Source organism: Pteropus medius, unplaced genomic scaffold (genome assembly GCF_902729225.1).
Source record: "Pteropus medius unplaced genomic scaffold, Ma_sr-lr_union100, whole genome shotgun sequence".
NCBI lineage: Eukaryota > Metazoa > Chordata > Mammalia > Chiroptera > Pteropodidae > Pteropus > Pteropus medius.
The window spans coordinates 2,893,028-2,905,487 of record NW_024340700.1 but is presented as its reverse complement, the minus strand read 5'-3'; the positions used below and the strand labels follow the sequence as shown (position 1 = coordinate 2,905,487).

Below are 12,460 nucleotides of genomic sequence, written 5' to 3'. Positions count from 1 at the left end.
TTTCAGAATATAGTTTCATTTCTCTTGGCTATACCTAGAAATGCTAAACAGTTTTACAAAGTGTTTGTACTATTTTACATTCTCAGTTAGAAGTACGTCCTGGCCAACTCTTGGTATGGTCAGGCTTTTCATTCTAATGGGTGTGTAGTAGTGTCTTATGGCTTTAATTTACATTTTCTTAATGGCTAATGATGGTGTGCGTCTTTTCATTTACCTGTTTGCCATCCATATCTCTTTTTTTGGTGAAATAACTTTTGAAATCCATCACACACATTTTTTTTTGGTTTTATATTTTTATTTTTAAGTTTTTCAGAGTTCTTTATATATTTCAGATGCAAATCCTTTGTCTGATTTTTTTTTACAGATAACTTCTATGTCTTTTTCTTTTTTCTTTTTTTAATTTAATTGCATTATTAGTTTCAAGTATACAGTGAATTGGTTAGACATTTATACAGTTTATGAAACGATCCCCCTGATTGTTCTTTCTCTCCTCCGCCTCGTCACCCAGCCATACATTACTGCTGACTGCGTTCCCTATGCCGTGCTCCCCATCCCCGTGACCATCTATCAACCACTAATTTGTACTTCTTTAACCCTTCACCCCTTTCTCTTAGACCCGCAATCCCCCTTCCCTCTGGCCATTACCAGATTGCCCTCTATATTTGTAAGTCTGTTTTTGGTTAGTTTGTTCTTTTGTTCCTTAAATCCACATATAAGTGAAATCATATGGTATTTATCTTTCTCTGTCTGACTTATTTCCCTCAGCATAAGAACCTCTAGATCCATCCATGTAGTTGCAAATGGTAGGATTTCATTTTTTTTTGAATGGCTGAGTAATATTCCATTGTATATACGAACCATAACTTCTTTATCCTGTCTTCTGTTAATGGGTATTTAGATTGCTTCTATATCATGGCTATTGTAAATAGTGCTGCCATGAACATAGGGGTGCATCGAATTTTACAAATTATTATTTTGATATTCGTTGGGTAAATACCCAGATGTACAATTGTTGGATCAAAAGGTAGATCCATTTTTAATTTTTTGAGGAACCTCCAGACTTTCCTTTCATCCTCTTAATGGTATTTTTCAAAGAGAAGAATTTTTAATTTTTTATTACGTGCAATTTTTGTTTGTTCCTTTATGGATAATACTTAAGGTATCATGTCTCAAAACTATTTACCTATCCCAAGGTTACATAAAGTGTCTGCTATATTTTCTTGTAAGTGTTTTATTATTTTATGTATTACATTGAGGTCTGAGATTCATTCTGAATTAATTTTTGTATGTGGCGCTTGGTATGTGTCCACACTTTGTTAGTATTTGTTTGCGTATAGATGTACAATCGTTTCAGCTCCATTTGCTGAGAAGACTTATTTTTTTCCCCCACTGAATTCCTCTTGCACCTTTGTCTGAAATCTGTTGGCCACAGATGTGTGGGTCTCTACTCTATGCCACGGATCAATTTCTGTGATATAAAATTAGTAATAGGGTTGTTGGCCACAGGATGTACATATTGTTTAATTTCTCTAAGTGCTGCTGCTTCACCATTTCTATTTTAATTATGATAGTTAATCTAGCAGACATTCAGTCTTCATTTACTTTTTTATTGCTTTATATGACAATAGTTTATATTTCTTACATAAAAGCAAAAGAATAGCTTCTCAGACATAGATGTCTTACAATTTATGTCATCATTTATGAAAATTTATCATAAATGAAGCAGTTTTCTGCCATGTGCATTATTCTCTAAGTGTGTCCAATATAAGTCAGATTCTTTGTCATATGTCACATCAGAATAGATCTTTCTAAATAGTTACCGTTTTTCAGACAAATGAGATGAAGGTTCTATCTCTTGACCAATGAGACTAGTAAATACAAAAGTATAATTTTTTTCATAGTAAAAATATTTTGGAGGACATCAGGGCATGTTCTTTAATACTTTCAAATAGTTTAAGGCTTTTAGTACATTTGAATTGGAACATATAGTGATTTGCTCAGTGGATGTTTGTCATAACAGAACTACACAACATGATGGGAGAGGTAGTATTTATCGACTACCCGCTGATCCATCAGGTATTTTGATAAGGCCTTTTTTGGATTAACTTGTTTAATTCCCACAACAATATCCATTTTACAGATGAGGAAATCGGCCATCAGAGAGTTTCAATGACACACCAAAGATCATACAAAAAGAGAGTGGCGGAGTTTTGAGTCTAAGGAAACCATTTTTACTCTTTTGAATTCCAGCCATTTTGTGTCCTACTAGTCACATAAATATTTATATATATGTGTATACACACACACACACACATAGATACAAACATACATACATTTAGCCTTAAAAAATAATGAAATTTTGACCCATGCTATACCATGGGCGAATTCTGAAGATATGCTGAGTAAAATAAGCCAGTCACAAAAGGTCGAATATAGGATTCCACTTATCTGAAACGCATAGAGACAGAAAACAGAATAGTGGTTAGCGGGAGAAGGTCATGGGGGGAATGGAGACTTAGTATTTCATGGATACAGTGTTTCAATTTAGAGAGATGAAAAATTTGGGGAGATGGATGGTGGCAATGGCTGTATACCAGTGCGAATGTACTTGATGTTGCTCAACTGTACACCTAGGAATGGTTAAAATGGTAAACTTTAGGTTATGAATATTTAAATATATAACTGTAGACTACATGACCCTTTTCTATCTATGTGATTTTAAGAATTGAGTGTGTATAGTAAACAATGATAGTTGATACCTTTGATGTTTTATCATAGCCTTTGTATTTTTAAGCAATTTAGAAAAAAAAAAACAAGCTGGCTTCTAATTTCGTAGAAGTCGAGTATCAAATTACAGAATAATGTTAGCTACCCTTTTCTACAGGTAATGAATTCTGGTAGAGAAAAAAGAATTCGGGCATTAACGACTCTGTTATTTAATAATTCCCATGTCCGAGACTGTTGCACAGGGTTGCCAGGTAAAATGAAAGACACCCAGTTGAATGTGAATTACAGAAGAACAGCCAATCAGAAATTCAAATGAACTTAGAGACTTGTCTTTCTATTTGCCAAGCCTGGCAACCTTACTCTTGAGACAGTGGGGTTATTGGTGCTTTCCCATAAGTCATAGTCATAATAACTTCTCTCAGCTACTTTAAACTACAACTTTAAACTTTCTGAATCATTAGCTGTACTCACTGAAATAACAGAATAAAACAATTCTCATTGACTATTCAGGTATTTCCTGACAAAATCAAGCCACTTCAAGAACTAGTCTCTTGCTTTGAAAAACTGTAATCAAGTCAAATCAATTACTGTTTTTAGCACATGAGAAGTAAAAGATTTCAGCTGAAGGAAACATTAAGTTTCTTACTCCCATTTTCTCTTTACTCCGTCTTGGTGTCAGTGTGCTCTGTTTTATCAAGTAGAATGATAATGAGTGTAAGGTGCAAATCATGGCAAAAGGCAACAGTTTCAAAGATGTAATGGTTTTGTTCCTTTGTTTTTAAGGAGAAAGAAGTGTATAAAAGAGGAAAGGATTCTTGTAAACAGATACAGTTTTAATTCTTAAAGCCTACAGAAACATTTTAAATTATCATTGGATTCTGTCGACAAACTGAAATATCAATTTGAGAAGATTACCATAGTAAAACTTGGAGATCAGTGAAGATAGCATAAGGATTTGGTTTCGCAAAACCATAACATAAATATAGGATGACGAAGCCCTGCCTTGTGAGTCATTCATCCCGAGTTCAAGTATGAGCCAACGGTGTGGCAAGACTTTAAAAACATACCCGTAACCTTCCCCGCCTGATCAAAGTCTTGTCAGAGAAGGAATGGTCCAGAGCAGCGCCTGACGCGTGGGATGCTCTGAGAAAGTATTTGTTGAGTGGGTGAATGTGTGAATGATTGTTTCTTGGATTGGATGGTGACCATCGAAAATACAGTGTCAGTTCTGGACTGAACCTCACCTTACTAGGTGCTTTGACGAATGAGAGCGTGGCCACAGGGGACAATCAGGAAAGGAAGGCGTCTGGGGACCTGGTTTCAGGCAGGGTTCCAGGAAATTTCGTGGAATGAGATTCATGGGGTCGTGCTCACTTTCTTTAGCTACGTAGGGGTTCTCAGGTAGAAATGTTAACGTGTCTATTTATAATTACTCCACAGAGCAAATTAGAACAGTGATAGAAATTTCTGTGAAGAATGTCAAAAGGATAAACAATGTGACCATTGATGAAATAGCAGTTAGACTTGTGCCTCAGGTGATTTTAAGTGTAGTTGGTGGGTTTAATTGAGCCAGCTGGCCTCTGCCTACTCCAGCCAGATGCGGAGGCATAGGGCAAAGGGGCCGGTCCTTAGAATCCCACTTCTGTCCCTTATCAGCTATGTGGCTTTGGACAACATTCTCTAAGCTTCTCTTAACTCAGGGTATGGGGATAATACTACCCACCTGGTCTCCTTGGGAGACCGAATAAATTGTGTATGAGAAATATCTGGCATGTACTATGCCGACATTAGCAAGTCGGTTCCACACACAGGACCCATCTGTGTCTTTACCTGGGTGGCAATTATGTGCCTTCACTTTATGATAATCCACTTAGTTGCTTTGTGGTCTTTTCTGCATGTCTACTATTCTTAATAATACAAATGATAAAAAGAGTATTTTTAAAAACTTAAACCTGATATTGAGCACAGTAGCTTTTGCATAGCAGTAAGATTCCTATGTTAATATTTTAACTTAGTACACCGTGTTCTTTGCAGCCGAAAGGTGGAAGCAACTCGAGTTTCTGTTGACAGATGACCGGATAAACAGGATGTGGAGTCTGCATACGATGGAATACGCGTCAGCCTTAAAGGGGAGGAAACTGACACAGGCTGCGGCATGAATGAGCCTTAAAGGCATTGTGCCAAGTGAAATACGTCACATACATAAAGACAAATGCTGTATGATTCCACTTGTGTGAGGTATCTAGAATAGCCAGAACCGTAGAAAGAGAAAGCAGAATGGTGTTTGCCAGAAACTGGAGAAAAGAGGAAATGGGGAGTTTTGTTGAATGGATATAAAGAGTTTTAGTTTTACACATCGAAAAGTTCTAGAAACTGGTTGGACAACGGTGTAACTATATTCAGCACTACTGAACTGTATACTTAAAATTGATTAAGATGGTCAGTTTTATATGATGAGTATTTGACCACAATTAAAAAAATTAATTTATTTCAATAGGAAAAAAGTCATTTTTATTTGAACTCATGAATAATTCTTTCGTCAGATAGTATAGGTCAATCAAGAGAATGTTAAGGTATATGTGTGATACCATTCGTGTTAAATAATACCCTTCAAATTTCTTCCAGCATCTATTGGATGTAACATTAATTTCCAGGATAATGTATATGCTGCAGCATCTAAAAGTATCTGAATTTTTATTCCCAGCCTAAGTGTCTTAGACCTCTCTGAGCTCCAGAAATGCATTTCAAGGGAAGTCCTTGAATCCTCTGAATTGTTGTGGTACACATGGTGCATCTCGCCAGAAAGAGAATCTCTAAATTTTATTCGATCCTCATAGGCTCTGTGACCTCTAAAATATCAAGAACCACTAACGTAAATGAACGTCACAGAAGCCCATGAGATAGTCGTTTCATGGTTTGTGACCGCTCAAGGTGTGTTTTTCCCTCCTCTGCACGTCTCCGAAGGAGTAACGAATGCCATTAACTTGGCAGACACAGGTGGTGTGCCCGGGACTGTGAAACATCTCATCGGTGACTGGGATAATGGACTAGGGACATGCTCACCCCACATGAGGATGTCATAAAGTCAAGATGGGGCAGCAAAACCCAGGGAGGTTTGATCAGATTCCAAATGCTCCTGACAGGTTGGGGAAGTGAACATAAGCCACTTACTGTGAGGTCAGCAAGGACAAGAGAATAATTACAGAAATCGGGGAGGCAACATAGGCCAGCGAGTCTAATGGGAGGAACTGGCTAAGGAAAAACCGCATAACGAGAATGGCAGGGCTCACGGTGAACCCCAGGCTGAGGGCCGAGATACGGAAGCTCTCATGACAGCAGGTGTGACTGCCGAGCAGCGATACTAAGAGAAACAGGTATCTTCTCTCCCACAGATGAACCTGAATAATTGACATTCCTTCTCATGAGTTGGCTGCTGAGGAATTCCAAGGAGTTATCTGCATGCGTGATTCTTTACTCAAAGCAAAATTTTCGTACAAAACATATTTGCACATATGTGGATAGCGTATAAGTATCGTGTGTGTGTGTGTGTGTGTGTGTGTGTGCGTGCACGTTAACAAAAATCTCGGTGATGTGCTTTTGTTGTTTGGGTGTCCGAAGTTTAAAAGAGACACTTGGGAGAATTTTGGAAAATTATTTACGACAGGAAAGCGGACAGTGAAAGGCAAAAGACTATTGGAATGTGAAAAGTGATCATCTCCAAGAAGAGAAAGTCCACGTGCGGAGGCGTGCCGATGGCAGCGGAGTTTGCACCCCTGCTTCTGGGAAGGGTTAGAGCATGCGGTGCTTTCTCACCATGGCGACCGGCAAAAATTAAGAATGATCCCATGCATGCTAGCTATCTAAACAAGTCAGGGTTATGCACTGTTAGCGTCTCCGTTATTTTCACGCGTAAGATCAATTTTGTGAGGGGACTACACTCTCTGTCTTCCTAATGTTAAGACACTCTTCATAGCCATTTTGAAAACTTCGTTAATTAGATGCGGGTCAATAAAGTTGTTGTATGTCAATTACCCTGAGTCGCCAGGTACAAGCCATCTCCCGAGAAGCATCATTCACAACTATCAGTAAACACAGTTTCCCCAACAAACATTTTAACAGATCTATTTTTATAAAAAGAATACACTTAAGTCTCAAAGTTATAAACCAATCGTCCTTTAAACCAATATAACAAAACTTCGAGTGTTAGTTGCCATTGTTAGCAAAGAGACTTAAATGAAACTCGCTTTTCTGATAAGACACCAAATAAATATAGTTTTAACTTAAACTTAGTAGCTGGTGTTAAACATCCGTCACGTTCCTCCTGTTAGTTAATGGATAGCAGAGACTTTTCTTGTCATAGCCTGTTGGCCGAGTCTCATAATCTTTCATAGTTTTCATTTCACACATGAACTTTAGGCTTGCCATTTCTGGCCTTTTTATTCATTTGTAGCCATATTGAAAAATATGGCACTTATTATTTCCTGTTTCTATATGTTCTAGATGAAAATTGTCAGGAGACAAAAAGAACGGGATGATGGCCAGACAACCTTTCAGATTCAATGATGTTAAAATTTCCCTTAATTTTGGAAACTTAAGGATGATATACTTATTTTTATTAATAAATATGTCATAATATGCACAGTATACCTAGCCAAAATATTTTCTATGGATGTTTCAAACTACACTGACCTAAACTTTTGTCCCTTGTTCGAATTCACTGTTCCCTTTGAATTATATATAAAATTGTCATATCTATTAGTGTACATTTTCTCGTTGCTGCTTTAAAAATTGTCACAAATTTTGAGACTTAAAATGCCACAAATTTATTCTCTTACAGTTCTGAAAAATCAGAATTCCAAAGGCAGCCTCAAAAGGTTAAAATCGAGGTGTCGGCAGGGCCGCGGCCCATTCGGGGTGCCTGGGGAGAATCCATTTCTTTGTCTTTCCATTGACTTGAGCCGCCTGCTGTCCTTGGCTCGTGGCCCAGCGTCTCTCAGACCTTACTTCCGTTGTCACATAGCCACCTGTGACTCTGACCCTCCAGCCTCCCATTATAAGGGCATATGCGATCACAGTGGGCCCACTCAGACAATGCAGGGTAATCTCCCAGAGTGAACTCAAGACTCTTAATGTACATATTCACAGGTTCTGGGATTAGGATGTGGACATCTTTTGGGGGGCCATTTTTTCAGCCTACCACAAGAACTTTACTGGTCACGTGTTAGCACAACCAGCTGAAGGCTCCCGTTGACCCCGGGCTGGACCAGGGACTGTTCTGGGCAGCTGGGGTCTGTTAAATGCAGGTACATCTTTTACCTTGATGTCTGTTTCATCGAAGAGGAGGAGAGTGAGGGGCCTCAGAGAGAAGAACTCAGATCAAACAAGATAATTTTTGGTGATTAATATAAAAGGAGGAAAGAAAAGCAGGGTCGTGGGCTAGAGAGACAGTGTAGAGGCAGCTGCTTTGCAAAGGGCAGTTGGTGGAGGATCCTCTGAGGAGCTTGCATTTGAGAAGTCGAGATGGGGAGACAGCCACGCAGATGCCTCACTGATGAGGGCAGGGTCGCTGTGGTGTCCACGCAGGAGGAGGTCGACTGGTCTGAGGGACAGACCGAGGCTGGGGGGGGCGGGAGGGCGGTGCAGGGTGAGGAGCGTGAGTCCACGGGAGGCCTGGGAAGCGGGCAGGAGCCAGACTCACCAGTTCATGGGCCACAGTAGAGACCCTGGGTTTATGCTATGAGAACTGGGAAGTCACCAGGGGTTCTGGTAGCGGCAAGGCTAGTAGTCTCGTTTATATTCCAGTAAGACCCCTCTGGGTGCTGTGGGGAGCCCGGACTGGGAGAGGCAAGCTCGGACCCCACAAGGGAGGCTGACCTGAGGTGCGTGAGCACACGGTGGCCGACGGGGGCGACGCGGTGGGAACGGGGAGATGCGGAATGCACCCTAAACTGATGTCGACACTTACAGGGTTCGGTCAGGCTTAGCTCTTATCTCCCAATGATCGCTATTTACCTTTTCCCAGAACTTTCTTAATAATAGTAATAATGTGATAACATTCAAAATAAATCAATAATAACTTTTTTTTTTTTTTCGTACAAATGAGGGATGTTTTCTCAAGCGGCTTCTGCAGTGTTTAGGTGAAAACACCTTTACCGATCTGCAAGGCACCACCTAGACTGAGCTCCATGCGCTTCTTTGAAAAACCTCCAAAATAAAGGTCCCTTCGCCACGTTCGTTGAGCTGGCTGCCCTGTCCCTTCTCTGTGTAGATCCAGGAGCATTTCCTGCTTAAGGACATCTGACTTGCTACAGTCTGTGGGGGAGGACAGTATCGGTATCCTCTCCATTTGATGGTTGAAGGGTCTGAGCTTCAGAAGTAGGTGACGTGCGTGAGGACATATAGGCTGACGTTTGAATCCAGTCCTGGAGACACGAGACTCAGTCCGTGCTCTTTCCGGGTCCTTGGGTAAATTGCATCATTTATTCTGATTTTTTTTTTTTATTTTCTTTACTTGAATAAAGGGAGATCGAGTATCTGCATCCAACTATCTCAGTTGGATAAATATGCAAGAAAGCGAGACAAACGAGTAATATCGTGTGACTACGAGTCTCCGTGTCAGTTAGCACTGGCCGCTCTGTGTCATGCACACAGGAGAGAAGCTCTAGGAAGGCACTGCCCCAGGCCCACTGGGGGATCGACTTCTCTTTCCTCTGATTTACGATATACATCCCTAGCTGTTTAGAGCAGTGGTTTCTTCTAAAGGCAGCTATTTTTACCCCTACCCTCACAACAGATGGGAACCTCAGTATTTTATAAAAGATGACAGGCAAATTACATTACCAAAAAAAAAAAAAATTGCAGAAGTGTGGAGGTCTGCAATAGGATAGTTTATTGGAGGAAAATAAACTAATATCGAAATAGAAAGAGCAGAAGCAGAAATAATGAATTTGCCAGCATCAGCCTCGGCTTTCATGACCTCGTCATGCTGGAGGTACCGATCAATTTCACTACACACGATAAATATTAAAATGAAATTTTTGAGTGTCTTATCAAAAGCTTCCCGACACCAATTGTTTTCACAATTTTTTTTCCCTGCAAGCGTTGAATACCTCTTCATCAATCTTTTATTCCAACCAATCTCGTTCCAGTTTCTCTCTTCCTGCAAAAAGCTTTTTTTCTCCTTCTGTTTTTGACTTCTCTTTCTTAGCAGAGGTGCATGAATATTATTTTACACCCCACTGTGGCTGCATCTCCATCGATCAGGAAATAAAAACGTGGGTCTGAAGGATGCATCTTGACCCTACAGGGCTACAAACAACAGAGACGCGTGTCATGATCCCTCCGTTCCCGCCGGCGGTGGCCGACGCGGGCTGCGGGCAGGTGCACGTGAACGCATCTGCGTCCTCTCTCGCCATCACCCACCGGCACAGGCATTTCCAGGAGAAGGGCGTTTTCAAGAAGCGCTCAGTTCTTACCTCTCATCTGCACACAATTTCCAGCTGGACACATCTTTCAAAACATCCTAAAAACAAATTTTAGGGTCCTCATTCTTGTCTGTATAAACCCCCTTGATCTCAAAATGCATTAACAGTAACTACTTTTTATTTCTTCAAAGCTGAAGTCAACAATGATTTTCATTTTCATAGACAGGTGTTATTACTAAAGGAGAAATAGTCCTTTAGAAATATTGGATGTGGTTCACAACTGAGTTTACTTGAGAATTGTTTTTTCCTTCAGTGTTTGTGACATTTTCTGGATTTTTCTGTGAAGGTCATGTCTTTATCATTTAGAGTTCGTTTTCATACAATAGAGCATAATTAGCCTTGACATGTCAGCAAACTTTTTTTTTTTTTTACGTTTTATGTGGTTAAGATTTATTGTTTCTCTTTTAAATTCACCCTAAGGCTCCCTTTTTCTGTGGCACCTCCTTCTACTCTGACACCCAATTTTATTTTTCTCTTATATGCATATATTGTTCATAACGTCTAATTGGTGCTTAATTATATCTAGTTGGTTCTGTTGTTGTTTCACAGCTGAGATTTTTTTTCCAGTGTCAGCTCATCAGCCAGAGGTGACCTACGGATGTGTTTGTATCGGCCCACAGACAGTTTTTAAAATAAAAATCTCGAATTGGGTGTCGGTGTTTGAAAACTTGTTGATGACACATAAAAATCTGGATGTCTGACTTTACTTGAGTCAGACAACACATCCGGCAACGCTGGACACTCATTTCTGGAGGCGGAAGTTGTGCGGACCTAAGGCTGGGTGTCCCTGATGGGCACAGGTCCCCAGGTCCCCAGGTCCCCAGGTCCCTCCAGACAATGTGCTTTCCTGTAACTTTTCTTCCAAGACCCACTGCAGGTGCTTGATATTGTGGCCTGAGTCGGTCTTTTCGAACTTTTATTTACCTAACTAGGTGATAAATTCCCTGACGTCACAGATTGCTTTGCCATTTTTCTTTATCCTCACCCTGCCTACCACTGTACCAGACTCATAGTAGCTGTACAATAAAGTAATTTGTTAAAACGTATCTATTGTGTACAGCTGGGCATATACCCCTCCGCTCCTCAGAGAGCTAGGGGGAAACAATCTCCAAACAGTTCACACGAATTAAATGATTCATTTTCACACCTCCTTGTCGAGGTTCACAAGGGATTTGCACTGTAGGGGGATTAATTTACGGTGTGAAAAGGGTAACATTTAATGAAACTATTCCTGATTGGATGTTCAAGGAAGATTTAGATACACGAAAAGTAAATACCTACATTGAGTTGCCCTGTAGGGGTTAGCACCGGCCAGTCCTTTTCTAGATAGTGCCACAGCCTCTCCAGAATGGTACTCTGCTCTCCCGGTGGCCCTGCAGCCTTCTAGAACCATCATTCCCTGTAGTGAGCACTTCCGAACCACCCTGGGCCAGCATCTCTTACCTGTTTACGATTTTGTAGTTATCCAGACCAGGGTTCATTAAACTAACCTGTCTCAGAAAGCTTTTTCTGCTTCTGTATTTAGTTATATAAAAATATTTCAAATATTCCACTTGGGGATAAGGAGATTTATGAAGGTTATTTTCCATACCTTTTAAAAAAAATTAATAAACATATCCCAATTATTTTATAACATCTTAGAAGAATTGGTTCTTAGCAACTTAAAATTTTTTTCCTTTTTATTTTAATTGTGAACTTATTTAAGGATTTAAAAAGATACAGTATTAACATAAAAACATAGAGAAGTAAATATACATATAAAATATGATTTTGGATATTGGCTTTTCTAATATTTTTAAAAATAGTTGAAAATCTATATTTTTTGATGGATAATAATTTAAAACACACAAAATAATACTTTTCAGCAATTAAATATTAGTGACGTAGAGAATCTAGAAGTAAATAGGAAACTTGGAACAGACGCATTGATTTTACAAAACCCGATTAGGAAAATAAAACCACGGATACTTTTCTCGTAAGGGAGAGTCACATACTTATGATTTTCTTACGTTTCATTTAAACAAAATTCTAGCTAACATGGTTTTCAAACCCATAGTCCAAACCATTTGAAAATAAGGGAGGAACTTTCTTGAGGTTTATAACTCTGACCCAGCAAGAGGTAAACACAACTGGACATTGAGAAAGGACCAGAAGCAGTATATAAAACAGATACTAACAATTAAAAACATGCAATGATGAAAATTTAAGAAAAAATTTAAGTAGAACGGGAAATTCAAATGACAAAGAAT

At 39.5% G+C, this 12,460-nt stretch overlaps 1 protein-coding gene across 4 annotated transcripts in view; it reads left to right on the top strand.

Moving 5' to 3' along the window:
• PRKN (parkin RBR E3 ubiquitin protein ligase) overlaps positions 1 to 12,460 on the top strand; it is a 1,016,620-nt gene that overhangs the window by 284,313 nt on the left and 719,847 nt on the right. The window lies entirely within an intron of this gene.